The sequence below is a fragment of the Mirounga angustirostris genome, unplaced genomic scaffold, assembly GCF_029215605.1.
Source record: "Mirounga angustirostris isolate CCGP_5_RB_7025 unplaced genomic scaffold, mMirAng1.0.hap1 SCAF_16, whole genome shotgun sequence".
In the NCBI taxonomy this organism is placed as follows: Eukaryota; Metazoa; Chordata; class Mammalia; order Carnivora; family Phocidae; genus Mirounga; species Mirounga angustirostris.
The window spans coordinates 15,152,384-15,169,426 of record NW_026991724.1 but is presented as its reverse complement, the minus strand read 5'-3'; the positions used below and the strand labels follow the sequence as shown (position 1 = coordinate 15,169,426).

At 47.7% G+C, this 17,043-nt stretch overlaps 1 protein-coding gene across 4 annotated transcripts in view; it reads left to right on the top strand.

The window, feature by feature from the left end:
- Nucleotides 1-17,043, top strand: part of ZFHX3 (zinc finger homeobox 3) — a 1,392,145-nt gene that overhangs the window by 1,150,021 nt on the left and 225,081 nt on the right. Inside the window, exon 1 of one of the 4 annotated variants that reach the window (XM_064580653.1) lies at nt 6,367-6,743. The exons of 2 other annotated variants lie outside the window; for them this stretch is intronic. The gene's annotated coding sequence lies outside the window, so the exon portion shown is untranslated. Of the gene's footprint in view, nt 1-6,366; nt 6,744-17,043 lie in introns of those variants that run through there. One more of the 4 variants, XM_064580656.1, reaches the window with a different exon arrangement.

The following is a 17,043-nucleotide window of genomic DNA, read 5'->3' as shown; positions in this document are numbered from 1 at the left end:
CAGTTTTTTTGCCCCCCCGCTGTGATTTTTTTTCCCATATTGTTTAGCTTTCTCAAAATAATCTACCCCCCACTCCTGTACTCCTTGTCTCCTCAGCCTCCCCCAGTTTTCATCGCAGACTTCTAACCCCAGATAGGCTAGGATTCAAACTCTTGAAATATAACTCTGGATCAGAGATGATAATCATAGCAATAATAATAAAAAGTGGATTTCCTAAGAAATCCTCTTGGTTTCTATACCGACCTCCTGTATAGGGATGGAGGGCTGGTTGCAAATCGGGAGATGGGGGTGGGCAGAGAGAGGAAAGGGAAGGCGGGCGTGGGGCGCTTGCCTGCCTGAAGCTTCCAGTGTCCTGTCACCGCGAGCCCACTTTCAGCTTCTGTTTTTCGTATTATTATGTAACAGAATCCTTGGCAGCATTAAAAATTCAGTATTACAAGCTGATTGTAATGCTGCCTCATTAGACAGCACTGTCTGGCCTTGTATTAAGTGAAACACAGAGCATGGCTTTTAGATTATAAACACCAATAAATATTAAGGATCAGCAGAGGGGGAACTAGTCAGCTGGGTTTTTGGCCCCTTCTGGTTTTCTATCTCCTCCCATCTCCTTCCCTTCATCCCCCTTCCTCCTCCCTCTGCCTCCTCCCCCTTTGGTAACTGTCATCCGTTTTCTTGGGATGCTGATGTGTCGACCCTGGTGACATTTTAGGAAGGCTTTTTATAGAGTTATCTTGTATACACAAAAGGTTTGGAAGTTTGTTTTGTTTTGATCTGCAATAAACAGGTCCTTCACTTTGCTGATGTCATTTCCGTTCATATTTGAGTTGTTTATTGTGCTTCTTCGCAGGGCCCCCTCATCCCTACCCCCACCTCGCTTTTCAGCCCGAGCCTGGGACTGCCTGGGGAAGGGGGGACATGCTCCTAAACTGCCAGGTTCGGGTTCAAAAGCTGAGGTTTGCGTGTCACTGCCTCGTCCTAGGGTTCGCCTGCTGGGGAAGATGTTTCCAGCTTAGAATCTGGTGAAACACTTCGACATCCACTTGCCCTGGCATTTCCATGGCATGCAGTGATTCATCTTAGCTTCCTTTCTTTGAAGCAACCCCCCCCCACAACACCCACACACCTCTGTCTTTAATACAGCCTTATTGTCCACTTCTCCATGACCCCCCCCCCCCAAAAAAACCCTAACCTTGTAGTGATGACTTTGATTCACTCGCAAATCTGAAGCCAGCATTAGCCACTGCATGCTGTGAAAAAAGAAATTGTTTTCAGGCGTTGCCCCACAGCCTCTGGACTATCACCTTCTATCCTTCTTCAGTTTTTTTTTTCCCCTTTTGCGTTTATTTTTCTGCTCCCTGCCTTGCTGTAGACATAAAGGCAGTTCTCTGGCGCTACTAAAAATGACCACAATGTCCACTTGTCTCTTATTTCCATGTGATCTACAATGGGAATCCCCCCTCCTCCAAAAAAAAAAAAAAGGGTGGGGAAAGGAAGGAGGGAAAAACTTTGTATGTCCCCAAGGCTTTCGTCTAATAGGATGATGGGTTTTAGGTTTAAAAAAATATTATTGTTTTGTTCTTTTAGGTTTAGAAATAATAGGGGGAGAGGGAAAAGCAGTCATTAGGAAGTTCACTGAGCTGCTTTCCAACTAAGACGGGTGAAAAATGAACCTGCATTGACACTTGGCTCCCTGTGAAAGCCCCAGTAACCTCTCCCCCCTTCTGTGGCCCTGGCCTTTTGTTCCTGGAGAACGGAGCTAAGGTGCTTTTTCTCCCAGACCAAAGGCAGCAGGCAAGGAGTCCCCTTGTGTGCGCATCGCCTTTAGATGGCCTTCTCATGGTTATTGTCAATGCAGACTTCCCCAAACAATTGCTCCAGGGAGACACAAAAGCAAAAACATTTGTCCTATTTTTTTAACCTCTTTGTTTTAGGTTTTTTTTTTTTTTTTATCCATTCTTTAAATTTCACAGTTTCTATTTGTCTGAAGAGACAAACGAAACAGCATGAAGCACATTTTACCGTAGGCCTCACTGACGATTGGAACAGCCTGAATAGAAATCCAAATTCTAAAACACTGGCTGACTTGGAGGATATGTGAAATTTCAGCTCGGGCTCTTAAGTCAGATTAGCCCAGATTTCAAACAAAAATGTGCTCAAATGGAAAGATAAGAAAACGGGATTCTCATTTGGGAAGTGTGAACAGGGTCATCTTTTGTTTATCTCTTAGTGTCCTGTCCCAAGAACTGGTTGCTTGATAGGAAGGAATTGCAAAGCTAAATGAAATTCTTCACTAAAAAAAAAAAAAAAAATCTGATCCTGGTTATTGTGCTCCTGGCATTTTGTTTTAATTGATTGTTTTAACACATGTGTATGGGAGCTGTTGGTACATCCTATGGAATTGATGCTGGGTTGAGATTTTTTTTTTCCAACTACGATTCATATAAAGAGGCCATATTTCCTCCCTCTTTTTCTTTCTTCTCCTGTTTCCTTTTTCCTTTCTTCTCCCTCCAACCTGCTTCCCTCCAAGAATTCAGTGGTTTGCATCAGGCTGAGCGCAAAGGGATGTGTCAGACAGTGGGTATGGCCCATGAACAAAATAGGAATCCACCTCTTTTTCCTGGCCCCAAACAAAGCGCTTCTCTACTGTAACGTATGGACCCTGATTGCGATGCTGTCCTTAAGCATCTGTCTGCCTTTTCATTAAAATTCTCAATTTCAAGGTTTAGAAACACAAATGTAAGAATCCCCCTGGGTATAAAAGTCTTGCATGACAAATTCTCTTTGCCCTTTTAGAAATAATATTTTTGTTAAAAAAAAAAAAAAAGCAGGCTCTTTACCTACTGCTTTAAAGCTGTTTTAAGGCAAGTTCTTTATTTTTTGCTGTCTTAAAACTTGGGCTCTTGTAACTTACAATCAGTATGGAAAAGCTCCTTCCAATCATGGTTTTTAGAAAATGGTTACTCATTTGTGTCTTTTGTATGTGTGACATGACAGATTTAGGGTCTGAGTTGGGGAGGGTGGATAAGTAAACTAGATACTGTTGCAGCCACGATTTGGGGGTAAAAATTAATCTCTGGAATTAGCATTGTAGCAATAGATGGAGGCCTTGAGGTATGTGTCAGAGAAATGTGAATCAAAACATCTGTGTGTAGGCCTTGGCACACCAGCCTCCCATGGTTATGAAGGTGAGTGTGGGCTGTTCTCAGGAAAGCCTGCGCTCTGTCCTACCCAGGAGGGCCTGGTCACCCGGCGGGTACCAGGTCCTTAAATATAATTGCCTAGACATGAAGGGTTGAATTCAGGGCATGGCGTGCAATTTAGCTCCAAATGTTTTATTGTTTGTTTCAGGGACTTTTGTTTTTGTTTTTAACAAAGAAAAAGCCCTCTCCTGGCTTTTTCTTTGTTAAAACCTCAAGGTTATTGAAGCACTAATTTTAAAATCCACGTGTATGTATATTTTCCTAAAAATACCAGGATCTGGAGGGATACACTAATCTCCCTAAACCCCATTGTGCTGTGAAAATAGAGAGTCCAGGTTTAGCTACAAGTCAGAATGCTGACATTCACTGTATCTTAGCTCAGAGATCATATTTACCTTTGCTGAAGGGAAGGGAGACAGCGTTGGAGAGTGAATGTGTATGTGGAGAGAGACAAGCCAGTTTGGCTCAGTTGGGATCACTGTAATTTACCAGCCAGCTAAGTGTTTGGGGGGCTGACCTCTGGCTCGGAGAGTGGGTAAGGGGAGGAGTAGGGAAGAGGTGAGCATTCCCTGATTTATTTTTAAATATTTATCCTTTTGGCTGTTGCCAGATGAGATGAGACTAGTTATGGAGAACGGCCTTTTCTGAGAGTAGGTTTATTTGTCAACAGTGTTCAGGGGCCCTGAGATAGTGCCAGGCCGTCTGTGCTGGGCAGGCCGTGAGTCTCCCTACAGGCGTCTTGCCCTCAGAAGAGCCAGGGCCTTGCGGAGCTGGAGGACAGAATTTGCAACATGGATTTCAGGGTAACTGTTGATTCCAGCTGTAAGTGCAAAAGTTTCTGAATCCCTCTGAAGGGGTGTTGTTTAGCGAATGATGGAAATAAGTTTCGGGAGAGGTAGTGCCCCAGCTTTTTGGTAAGGGTTTATATTCGTCAGGATACAGGGGCCATTGATGACCTGCCTGTGGATTCACCTGTTAAAGTGTTGCCTGTCACAAAGGCAAGCTTGACCGGCTCTCAGCATGTCTGTAGCTGGTGCTGAATTAAGATAAAGGAGAGGGACCCAGGGTCACTCTCAGTTCCACTTGTCAGGCCTGTGAGGTGCAAGAGGCGGATTGCGGTGTCCGCCGCTTGGGACACCAGCCGTATCCTGCAGATCCCACCCCCGCCAGGGCCTTCTGCCCAGCACCTCCACCTCCTTCCAGATTACTTTATAGCTGGTTCTTTGGCATTTAGCTTTTGTTTTATTGAAGATATTTATCTGTCGGCCCACCAGCTTCATGATGTCACCAGATGATGAGGTCGTCCCCTGTTAATAAAAGTTAAGATAAAGCAGCGAAATTAGATTTTCTGGGAGTATAAACATTTTCTTAGTGTCTTTATCTAACGGGCTAACGGGTTGCTCCCAGGTAGACACAGGAGCTTGGGGCTCCAGATGTTCCTGAAGACCTTTCCAGGGCCATCTCTGTGTTGTGTGTTTCTTGCGTTATTGCTAGCATCATCGTCTTCATGCATTATTCATAGTCACTTTTTCAATTAAATTATTAATTGGTTTTCTTGAAGGTGTTCTCAACTCATGTGGCCAATATAAATAATAGTGTGTTTTGAAAACACCACCTGTTCTTGGGTCTGAAGTCAGGTGGTCTGGAAACAGCTTGGCACTGATCACACTCTGGTTTGCAAAATCATCCTCCACTTTCCTTTTTTGCTCTCCAGTCCCCCTCCCCACACAGGCTCTCATGTGTGACAGAATTTGGCTTGTGCTCTCCTTTGTCCCTAATCGGACATTATTCCCTAGAGGCAGTCTTTTCTCCCAGGGCCCTAGCTGAAGAAAAAAAAAATGTTTGGAGTCTCTTTTCTGGACTAAAATGTAAACTGTAGAGAGGGGTTGTCTGTCCCCAACAGGTTGGATATTTATGTGAATTTGAACCCAAATTACGTTGTGCAGAACGCCTTCTACATGGAGACATGATAGTTTTAATCAGCTAGGCATCCTCTTTCCTCCTGCCCCAGTGTGTGCTTAATGCTAACATGAGTCCATACATACAGCTTTTTGCCTCTTGAGCTTATTATATTTCTAACACTTGCATGGTTCATTATTGTGCAGTCGGAAAGGACTCTCAAGGCTGTGGGGCCAGCCTGGGTGGGTGGCTTTCAGAAAGGGAAAAGCAGGTGCCTTTCTGTGCTGAGAGAATCAGGAGAAAAATCAGACTGAGCGTGGGATTCTGACAGGGAGGACAGGGGACTTCCGGTGAGATTTCTGTGGTGCCGCCTTTGCGTATCAGAATGGAAAAGGTGAACCTGGGGAGATATAAAAGTGTCCAGCAATTGCTTTGACCAACTGGGGGGCCCCATTAAATTTGACCTGGCAGGGGAATCTCCCCGTGAAGGGCATGATGTATGCCTTATCTGAAATGATGGGGCTTTTTAAGGCAAGTCTCGTAAAAAGACTGTAAGCTTAATTGCAAGCTGCGGACTGCTTTTCCTCCTCTCTCTCTCCTTTCTTTCTCTCCCTTGAAAAACTCTATCCTTAAACTCTCAATGGAGAGCCGGGATGTTTTTCTAAGTTTCTGCAGCTGAAAAACAGAAGTGCTCTGTAAAGCAGTTAATAAGATGGGTGTGTGTTTCAGATAAATTCCTGTCCACATTGGCTAATGTCCCCATGCTAGAGTGGCCTGGCTGTGACGTGGATGGGGCCCAGAGACCCATGGCTCCGGTTCTGAGGCCCCAGGCTCCTTTTTGTGGCCGAGGGCGCGCCCCTGTCTTCTCGCCCGATTCTAGGCCGGCCTCTGACTTTCGATGAGAGAAGGGTCAGCGCCTGGGAAGGACCGGGCTTTGTTCCCGCCGGGCCGGTTCCCAGGGCGGCGCAGGCTCAGCCGCCCAGGGCTCCCGTCCCCGGGCGCGGGGCCCGGCCTGCCCAGAGGCCCGTGCCCGGAGCGCGGCTGTGTGTCCCGAGTCCCCGCGGGCGCGGCCGCCGCCGAGTACCCGGCCTGCGCCCGGCACGACTGTAGATGTCAGGCTTTGCCCGGGGAGCGGAGCGGCGGCGGGGCTGTGGGTTTCAAATTAACCTTCCGCTTTGTTGCTGTGTAATGTGGATCCCCGAAGGCCCCCCGCCCCGCCCGCCCCCCTTCCCCGGGCGGTGAGCCTGCAAACTGCGAGTCGAGCTTCATTTACATAAAGCGATTCCGGGCGGGCGGGCGGGCGGCGAGCCGGCGGCGGCGGGCAGGCCGGGGACCCGGACGCGAGCGCCGCGCCCCGTGGGTGAATCCCCGCCGCGCGCCCGGGGACCCTCCCTCCCCGGGGAGGGGCGACCGCCAGCCCCCGGCCGCCACCATGAGCCCCCCTCCCCTGCCTGCGGTCCCCCTGCACCTAGCCAGAGCCACCTCGGAGTCCCGGGGGCGGCGGGAGGTGGGGAGAATGCCGCCTGGGGTGCTTAAGTTCGGGGCTCGGGTACCTCTGGAATTTCCCATTGTCGTGCGCGCCGTGGCCCCCGTACCTGCGAGTGCCTCCTCCCTCTGGAGGTGTGCGGAGCCTTTGTGTGCCAGGTGAGTGGAGCCTCCCTGCTACCCCCCCCCCCCCCACCGGCCAGCCCGCCCGGTTCGCACAGCCAGCCTAGAGCGGCGGGCAGGTGCTGCAAGTCTTGGCTGAACTTCCCATTCTCTTGGGGCATGTGGGGGAAGGGCAGGCTGGATGCACTTGAACTAGTAGATTCCAATTGGAACCTACCTGGGGTGAGAGTGTCTAAATTCTGCTGGACACAGAGTAAAGCCCTTCCTCCTTCCATCTTTCCTCCCCTCTGTCCCTCCCTCCCTCCCTCCCTCCCTCCCTTCCTTCCTTCCTTCCTTCCTTCCTTCCTTCCTTCCTTCCTTCCTTCCTTATTTTGCTTTTGGATTAGTTTCTGCCTCCTGAAAACTTGCAGTGCTAGTGTCATTTAAAAGTTTGGGTTCTTCCTCCTAAAAATGCACCCTTTTCAGCACAAGAGAAGTCACTGGTCAGTTTGAAACAATGCGAAGAATGTGCTTATTGTGGAGTAATTAAAGGGAGAATCAGAGGTTTGGAGCTGGAAGGCACCTTTTGGAGATCCACTTGCCCACCCTCTAATTTTAGTTTGTTCCCACTCTGGAAAAACATTTCCGTGGGGAGAGGGGTGGAGGAGAGGAAGATCTGTGATGTTTGTCCTGTTAAAGGAGAAAGATTGCCCAAGTTAGGTCAATAGCAGTAAAAAAAAAAAAAAAAGGGGTAATCATTGCAGACTTACAGAGGGAAAAGAACTTTCTGGAAAATGGTCTTTTCTGCTTTGGACATACCTGTGTTATAAGAATGGCAAAACACAGTGCATTGCCTGGCTTAGTGGTGCACAGTACGTAAACTGGTTTAAATGAAACCCGTCAGCAGGTGAATCCAGGAGGGTCATCACTGCCTCTGCCCCCCTGTTTGTGTCATTTAACAGGACTGGAAGACTCTAAAAGCCATTGACAGATAAGTTCAGAGAGATCAGAGGGCCCCCACTTGGGCACAGGGAGAAGGCCTTTCCCTAGGCCCCGGGGCCTGCTTGGTGGAATGTATGAAGGCAAAGCAAGGAAAACAAACTTAAGCCTTGAAGGTAGATAGTGAGAAAGTCACACGTCATCTTATTTCACCCCATACTTTGAGATCCTTGGAGACAAGTCACTAAATAAATAGAGTATAATTTAAAGCTCGCTCCCACTAGCTGGGGAACTTTGTTTCTTTGCCATCAAGCAGCAGGTGCGAGTTTGCAGAGTTGGCCCCTCGAGTCCCCTCATTTCTAAATTCAGGAGGTGTCAAACCTTCATGTTCTTTTAATGGCTGTGGTTTCTGGATAGGTTTCAAGGGGAAACCCTAAAAATCCCGAGTTCCAGGAGGCTGGGCTGGAGCAGGAAGCCCGAGTGCTGGGGCAGAGGCCTGCATTGAGAGGAAAGCATATACCTTCCAAGGTAACTGATCCAGAGAGGAATGTGGCCTGTTCCTTGTTATCACAACAGCCACAGGCGGCCTGAGATTCCAAATCCTTCTCCTTACCCAAACCGAACGCGACGAGCGATTAAGGAACAGAGGTGGGATGTGTGGGAAGTCAGGAGGCCACAGTTCTAAATAATTGAAGGGTTTCAAGAATGGAGTCCTTGGAGAGAGGCCTACACCTGGATGTTTGCACACCTGCATTCTCTTTTGCATTCTCTTTTGCAGAGACCCCGAAGCCCCCTTTCAGAGCGTGTGTGTGGCTATGAAGGCCAGGAGAACTTTTCCTCTCCCCCATCCTTAAATTACAGGACTAAGGAGATTGTCTGCATTTAGTTTCCAGCATGTTTTCAGAGAGCGTGTAAGTGCCTCTCAGAATGGGCTAGGGTCACACTTTGCTGTTTTATTTAATTGCCCAAGTGTTATTTAACAACATGGGGCAGATGCAGAAGCAAGCACTTTTACACTTTAAAATCAGCCCTTTTGGAATCACAGGGAATTAAATGACTTGGAGACCTTCTGTCTTTCTGACATGGGTCACCTCCCTCTCCCAGCTCTTTTTGAAGTGCTGCACTTTCTCTGGGATAGAGCTGCTGTTTTCCAGTTCTCCTGAAAACAGTTTTGATTGACAGGGAACTATTGAGAAACACTTGGTAACTTTTCCAAAATAAAATAAATAAATAAATAAAAAAAATCTGAGCTGCTTCCCCAACCACCTGAAACTTTAATTTTGGTTTCTTCCCTTCCGTCTTTTATTTGCACAAATGAATACTCAGGGACGGTGGAAAGGACCCAAATAAAACAGTGCTCTCCGCAGGCCTCTGTTTGGCTCATTCCAACAGGACAGTGAAGTGCCTTCCTTCTTGCTGCTTTGGGATTGGCTTTAACTGCTGTGTAAACTCAGTGCCAATTGGACTGCCCAGTGGCAAGGAGCTAAAATAAGCGAGATTTCAGTTTTCATCATTATGACTTTAAATGATGATTACTAGACACTCCCAGGACAGGCCTGGCTCACCTTGGGGGACCCACAGGTGGTTAGTTTGTTAGAATAAATCTGTGATTGCGGAATCCTAGCCAAGTATCATCTGGGGCTGGTGGATGATTTAGCTTGATTCCCTCGGTTCTGGTCACAAGTCGGATCCAGAGAGAGTGTGTCCTTATTGTCACTGTGTGCTCTTGGGCATTGGAGCTTTTTTGTTTTGTTTTGTTTTGTTTTGTTTTGTTTTTGTGCTTCTGAAGTGTTACTGTGAGAGCCTGGAAATACTAGAGGGCCCAGAGCAGACCCTTACCTAAGAAATGATTTGTAGACTTGCGGCAGCCTCATGTTAAAACGTAAATATTTAAGTGACTAGGCAACATTTTATGAAAGCGTAGGGAACAGCTCTCATCACTAGAAGGGAAAGCGACTTGTTACACCCACTTTTTAGAGTATCTAGTTTGCTGTCTAACCTGAAAGGTTTAAGCCTCATCTTCTAGGAGACAGTGATAGTGATTCTTGTGACCTGAAGAACCTTGCAAGCTGCGTCTCACACTTGCCAGCCTTACGGGGATAATGCACCTGACTCGGTAACCTCAACAAGTAGGGTATGTGCTGTGGTTTATGCTTTCATTGGTTATTAAAATGGTTGCTCGCTCTTAGCCTGGCCTATTTCTGTAATGCTCGGCCCCCTTGGCCTACTCTGGTTCCCAAGTCTGGTGTAATTAACCAGGATGGGGGCGTTACCCTAAAAGCACAACAGGAAGGCAGATTCCATTACAGTGTACTTCATAGGGGTATCCAAAGGCTCTGGTGTGAGAACTTGGGTCATAATGGTGATTGTTAGAAATCACAGCATAGCCCAGAACCACCATCCTCTGCCTCTGTTATGAGACTGCGGTCAAGGGAGACAGGGACCCGGTGTTAATAGAATCCAGGCAGGGGAATGCCTTTGCAGGAGCTAGTCTCCATCAGACTTGAAAGGGTGCCTTTTCTGTCCAAAGCAGTGTCCTGAGTCCTTAGGCTGCTCAAATGGAGAAACATACAGAAGCTAAGATTGAGTCAAATTGCCCCGAGGGAGGAACTCTGGCGAAAATCTTGGCTCACTGGCAAGTCCCTCTCAAAATCCAGATTAAGGAGAAAAAGTACAAAATCAACAACTGTCAGATTTCCTTTCTATATGATTTAAAGTTGGCTGCCAGATTGTCACTTTGCACATGTTCAAAGAGGACAGTCAGATGTTAGAGGCTCCCCTCCCCCCAATGTGGTAAATGTCTCCTGTATGGACAGAAACTGGGGAATTGACAGCAGCTTTGTGCTGAAGCTTCACAGCAGTGTGACAGCGTGAATGTTTTTTGTTTTGTTTTCTGGTTTCCATTCTTTGGGGCAGGGGACAGGATGGTGAGGACAAGGCAGTGAGTGGTCTAGCAGTGATGGCTGTGTTTCTAGAGAGTTCTTTGCCCAAGGAAGGTGCCTTCGCTTCTCATTTGTAACTTTTAGAGGTGATTTTTTTTTTTCCCTTTGATGTTTCTTCCCTTCTTTTACCCTTAATTGCTGGAGTTTCTTGCTTTTGCAAAGATAGGGGTGTGAATAAAAATGGGAAGCGAGACAGAGAAAGTTTGCTAGGTGACAAATTTGGCTGCATTTCAGAGTAAGACTTCTGTTTTGTTGGTTTTAACCCCAGACAGGGCCTCTGAGTAAAATGTCTCGGCTTAATCTGCCTTGTGGGTGTGCCCTTCTCCCTTCCCACCGGAGGGCCATCATGCAGTCTTGTCAACACCGAGGATTAATGCCTGGGGGTTTTGGTGCACCCCTCCAGAGAAGCCTTAGCTGTCCTCCTGTGTCCTGGGGGTGGGGGCGTGGGGGGTGTTTAGGTGGTTCAGCTGCTCATGCTTTGAATTTCGTGCCTCCTCTGAGATTTTTCCATTCTCTTCCCTCCCTGAAGTGGGTCTCAGGCTTCCCTAGAAGGGGGGGAGTGGGGTGGACAGAGCATGCTCTCCCTTCCCACCCCCTGCTCCCTCTGGCTATTGCTGATTGGGGACTGAAGTCATGAAAACCCCTTTGCAGACCACTCTTGGGGAAGATGGGGAAGTGCCAATAGCCCTCTCCCCTTCTCTTTTGCTAATCACATAATGGCCTTAAAGGCTTTCTTAAGTGATTATCTTGTCTTTAATTTTTTTAAGTGGGTCTTTTGGGGCAACATTTGGGAGTTTACAGAATATCTCCAGTCATCTGTTAGGAAGACTCTGAACTGGGAAAACTGGCTCAGTTGGGCTGTGTGAAAAGACAGTGGAATTTTCATCTGCTGCCGATTTCACGCACTGTCCTGAAAGTGATTTTGGCCACAAACCTTTGATCTGGGAGTGAGACCCTCCTCCCGCCCCCCCCGCCCCCCCGCCGCCACTTCATGCTTCTGGAGGCAGGAATTGGTGACTGTTCAGACCTCCCTACTTCGTGTATGTGAGAGAGTGTGTGTTGGTGTTAATGTGTGTGGGTGTGTTGAGGGAGAGCTATTGCCCTGAAGAGAAGAGCTGGGTGTTTGGGTGATTGGGGCCAAGGCATGGTGGCAGCTTATAGGCTGGTGGGGGGGGGGGGGGGCACAGTGTGTAGACTTCCTCAGGGATAAGAAGGGCTGAACTTCTTGGAGATTGGGGGCAGGGTGGGGGGGTTGGAGGGGTGGGGGGCAAAAAAACAATTTTGCTGGTTTCTTGGTTGTGCCTAGTTTCATCCAGGAGTGTGACTGCAGAAAAATGTTTCTGAGTCTCCTGGTTGAGCTGGACTTGAATGAGCATCTCTGTTGTGGGCTCTGCATTTCAGTCTTAAACTGCCAGGTCACAGACAGCTGTGTGACTTCTCACTTGAATCTCTTTAGCCGAGAGGCTGGAGTCAGATGAGCGGAGGGAAGACAAGACCAAGGGGTTTAATTTGATATTTAATTTCAGCCCTGCAGTCTCCCCCTCCCCCTGCCCCCCAAAGTCATATAAGTGCCTGTTCAAATATGGAAGTCTCCCTTCAGTGTATAAAAAGCTCTTTTCAAAAGAGTTTTAACTCTTGTAAGTCTATAAAAAGTACATGTGTGTAGACGTGAACTTACTTGCTTCCTACACTTACGGTCTCTGAGTGGCCTGTTTTGGACAACTTTCCTCTTCCTGACATCTTTCTGTCCAGTGAAAATGTGCTAAAAAACACATGTGTGCTTATTTTCCTCCTTCTTAACAACTTTTCCTTCTTCTTCTTCTTTTTTTTTTTAAACAATTTTTCTTAACTGCTCAAGAAACAATGCAAGTCTCTTCCACCATTTCAGGCCCTGCTTCCTAAAATGCTCTTTGGCTCAGGGCCTTGGTTCTTAATGTACATTTGGCTTGTAGGGGGAGTGGTTTTTGCTTTCCTTGTAACAGCTCTGTATTTCTCCATGGAACATCTGCATCCTTGCTCAAGCGTCAAGTCGACTTCTAGACTCTTAAGAAGCCTGTGGATCACTGCTGAAGTGACTGTTACTATTTTTATTTATTTTTTTAAAGATTTTATTTATTTGAGCGAGACAGAGAGAGCAGGAGGAGGGATAGAGGGAGAGGGAGAAGCAGACTCCCCGCTGAGCAGGGAGCCTGGACATGGGCCTTGATCCCACGACCCTGAGATTACGATCGGAGCCGAAGGCAGACGCCCAACTGACTGAGCCACCCAGGCATCCCTTGAAGTGACTGATTTTAAATACCACCTCTGTTCTGCCAGGTTCTTGAATGGTGTCACTTTTATATTCGATACATAATTATTGCCAAGGGGGACAGGCTTTGATAAAGACTGTCAATCTTATACCTGGCTGTATACACACTTGTTACCTGGGCCTACCTGGCTTCTAAAATGTAGCTCCAGGTAAAGGATGGCAGTAGTGAAAAAGATGCCCCCCACCCCCACCACTGACATTTTCAAAGAAGAAGTTGAGGCTGGTTTTTCCTGCAGCAGGTATGAAACCCAGAGGTAGAGGTGTCTTTAGGGAAAGTGGAGAACCCCTACATTTGGGGAAAGGACCGTCACTTTATTTTGCCCTTGCTGGGAAAGCCATCACAATTGTCCGGACAGGGGAGAAATTGGTGAATAGAGGAAATCCTGGCGCCGACTCCCCAATGTCTAATGGGAGGGAGGTGCAGTCCTCCTCATTGGTTGAAGGAATGAGGTAATTACACAGTAAAACTGGGGAGAGGTCAGTTCAGGATCAGAGAGCAGCTTATGAACCAGCCCTCATAAGGGGGGTTCTTTTGTTCACACTCGGTTTTGTGGGAGAAGCAGAGGTGAATCAAATGAGCCTACTTTTTGGGGGAGCCGGCTCCTGTTCTTCACTCTGCTTTAGCCTGCACCCGTCTGCTGGGATCCCAGACCTGAAGCCCTGCTCTGGTCTGGCCTAGCTGTGTGACTGTGGACCAGTCATTGAACCTCTCCGAGCCTTAATTCCTTCGTCTCTAAAATGGGCACAAGATACGCTTCCCATCTATAGGGGGAATTCAATTCAGGAGAAAACCACCTTCACAGCACTTAGCATGTTGAGTAGCCTCACCCCACATGATAGTGCCCATCCCCATTGCTTTTCCTTTGTGTTTCTTTTGTTGCGGCTGGTGGCCTCTGCTAGCTTTTGTTACCCAGCACCCTGGAAGAAATAAACTCAAAGGTCCAGCATTTCTTCGGCTCTTCCCTCATGGGCTGGGAATAAGGCCAACTCTTTTTGACATCCTGCAACTAAACGTGTTTAGGAGTGAAATAGACGTAGCGTCCTCATCCTCCCCAGCCCTCCCCTCATGTGCCCCCCACCCTGCCCCCTGAAAGCTGGCAGGCGGCCTTCTAAGTGAGCAGCCCACTCAATGACCCACCTAGAGAGGCCTTCCCGGGCTGGCTTGTATATGCTAATAGGCCTGCCTTGTCCTGGCTTGTTCGTAGTGATTTGTGGAGGCATTTATATGCAAATACTATCAACTTGCTGAGTTAATTATCATGTGCCTCCCCCCACCCCCCCCTCTGCTCTGCCTCCCAGCCTGGCTCTGCGAAGGGGACTGTTCTCATTCATCCCTGCACTCTTCCTGTCTTGGCCTCCTCCGTCCCTTGCCCTGTCCCCTTCCTGTCCCTGCAGGTCTGATTTCAGCTCCTTGCTGCTCTGTTGCCCATCACTGGAACCTCTCTGTCCTCAGGGTGGGCATGCAAGTGTCTGGCCCAGTTGAAATCCTCCATGAGTGGTGTCCCTGTCCATGCAGGGCGATCTGGCTCACAATGCTCTGAATTTTAAACCCCATTTTTTACCTACTAGTTTGAAAAACAGAGCTACCCAGACCTGTCAACCCTTGAGACTCAGTTCTCAGTCTGGTGAGAAAGTGACCGTTGTTTTAACATCATCATTATTATTATTATTATTATTTTCACGTGCCCACATTGTTTATACCACTAAATCTTGTTACCACTTCTGAGCATACAGAGAAACCATTTGCGAAGGGGTTCACCCTCCAGCCCCCTGCCCCTAGAAACCTGAGTATTGAAATGTGCTCGAGTGGATCTCAGCTTTAGTTGCTTCCTGCTTATGTGTGAGCACTGTTGACATTTGGGGTTGGGTAATTCTTTGTTGGGGGGCATCCCTGACTTCTCCCCACCTAGTAGCACACATATCCCACCCCCCCCAAACAAAAATGTCTCTAGGAATTGCCCACTGTCTTTTGGGGAGGCAGAATCACACCAGCTTGAGAACCACTGGGACAGAGATTACATTTATTTCTCATGGATAAAAAAGATGGCAGATTCCTGCTTCCTCCCCCATGTTGACCAGCCTCTGACCCAGAGATATCAGGTGTTGCCATTTGCTTAATTTTCTGGTCTTTTTAGCATTTGAAAATTAAGACCTTTTCTTTTTAGGGCATGGTAATGGGCTCGTGTTTGAGGCTTTATCATTTTTGTCCTCTGGAGTCCTGTCCCATAGAAATAGAACCCAAGCTCTATATGTAATGGTATGTTTCCTAACGGTCATGTTAACAAAAAGTAGAAAAAAAAAAGCAGGTGGAATGAAGTCTAAAATCGGGGCACCTGGCTGGCTCAGTCGGTAGAGCATGCGAGTCTTGATCTCGGGGTTGTAAGTTCGAGCCCCACGTTGGGTATAGAGATTATTTAGAAATAAAAAATCTTGAAATATATAACATAAACATCTATTTTATGCCACCCACAGTATCGCCATGACGCTCTTGTTTCAGCAGTTGGGACCAGCTGCATTTCCAGCGCTCGGGAGCCGTATGTGGCTCGTGGCTACCCCACTGGACAGCTCAGCAATATCTAGGATGATTCCAGCCCTTGTCAGCCCTGAAATCAAGCCATGTTCTACTGAGTCTGGGAGAAGGTTTTTTTTCCTTCTTTCTTAAAGAAAAAAAAAAAAAAAAAAAAAAAATGAAGGCTTTATGTTTATTCTCCGAAAAGTAGGCCTTGACTGCGCAGCTGCAGGAGCATGGAGGGAGCTGGGCCTCTAATCTCTGGGGGAAGCTCCCCCGGCCTCCCCTCCGTGGGGGAGGCCCTCTGGGCAGTACCCTGGGCCGGGCCTGGAAGGAGGGTAAATATTCTGAGGGCTCAATGTACTCTCTCACACCGCACAGACTAATGGTTCGGGTTAATTTTGTGTACAAGGCCCCTTTTGTTGGAGAAGGGGGTGAAAGTCCGCAGCTGTGACCGGAAACAGGGCAAGGGCCTACTGGGATGACCTTGTTTTGGAAAGTCTAAATGGAACACTAATGGCAGAGATCTAAGACGGGTGATGTATGTGTGTGTTTGACTGGGCCTGAAGATAAGGTGAAGAGTATTTTAAAAGTTACTTTAGTGCAACCTCCCAGATAATCGCAGGCCTGGGGCCAGTTACAATTTATGGTGAGCTGGTCGTCAGGCCTGTGTGTTGGCCTCATTTTATCTGTGGAGTCCAGGCTCTGTAGCTTAACTGGTTGGTGCTCTGTTTATCATTTTTTGGAGGGGGACAGTGGGGGCTCATCAGGTTTCTCAGGGAAGCAGAGCGACATTTTATAATGCACAAGGAGCTATTTCTTTCTGTGACCCAGTGCCTTGGGACACCTCACTCCTAGCTGTCCCTAATAATAATGTAAGCTGGGGTGTTGCAGTGTGAGGCCACACCTCCCACAGGGCCACAAGGCTGCCAAAGGTGTGAGCTAGGGAGGAGGTGTGGAGGCCTTGATATAGCTCCGGCCCCTGGGTTTCTTTCATCTCTGAGGTCAGCCTTTTCCTGTTGCCTCTCCAGTTATTGAAACAGTGTCTCTGGGCCGTCCAGCACACCCAGCACACGTTCCTACCAGACAGGATCACTTTGGGTGGTGAGATCCTAGCTTTTTCTGGACAGCAGATACGCAGTGGTGTCTTCTGTCACTCCTGGTACTCTTTCATCCCTGCATTGAGCCGGTCCCTAAACGCTGCCCTTCTTCTAGTTTAAAGAGATCCCAAAGCTTACAAAGCCACCATTGATTCGATGGATGCATTGGAACAGCGACTGGCTGCTCACCTTCCTACCCCAGTATTCCCTAGGAAGCACCTTGCACCACAGAATACTCCCATGCTTTGTGCTTGGAAAAAGTGTGTTCTTCAGCTACGGGGGACTTTGCTTTTAATAATACATTTTATAACCGGGTCATGGCACTTGGGTGTTGTTAAATCCCTGCATGGTTTCTTATTTGCAGTTTGACAAGGTATAGTTGGGTGGGGTGGGGTGGGGGGAGTCTTTTCTTGAGGGGCAGTAAAGGATAAAATGGGAAGTTCTTCTGAGTTTTGGACTTAATTACAAAAATAACTTACGGATAGATTGGAGTACGTTTACAGGTATCTTTTTTGTTTGTTTTGAGGGCGGGGGATGTGGTCCCAGGTTCCTTCAGACT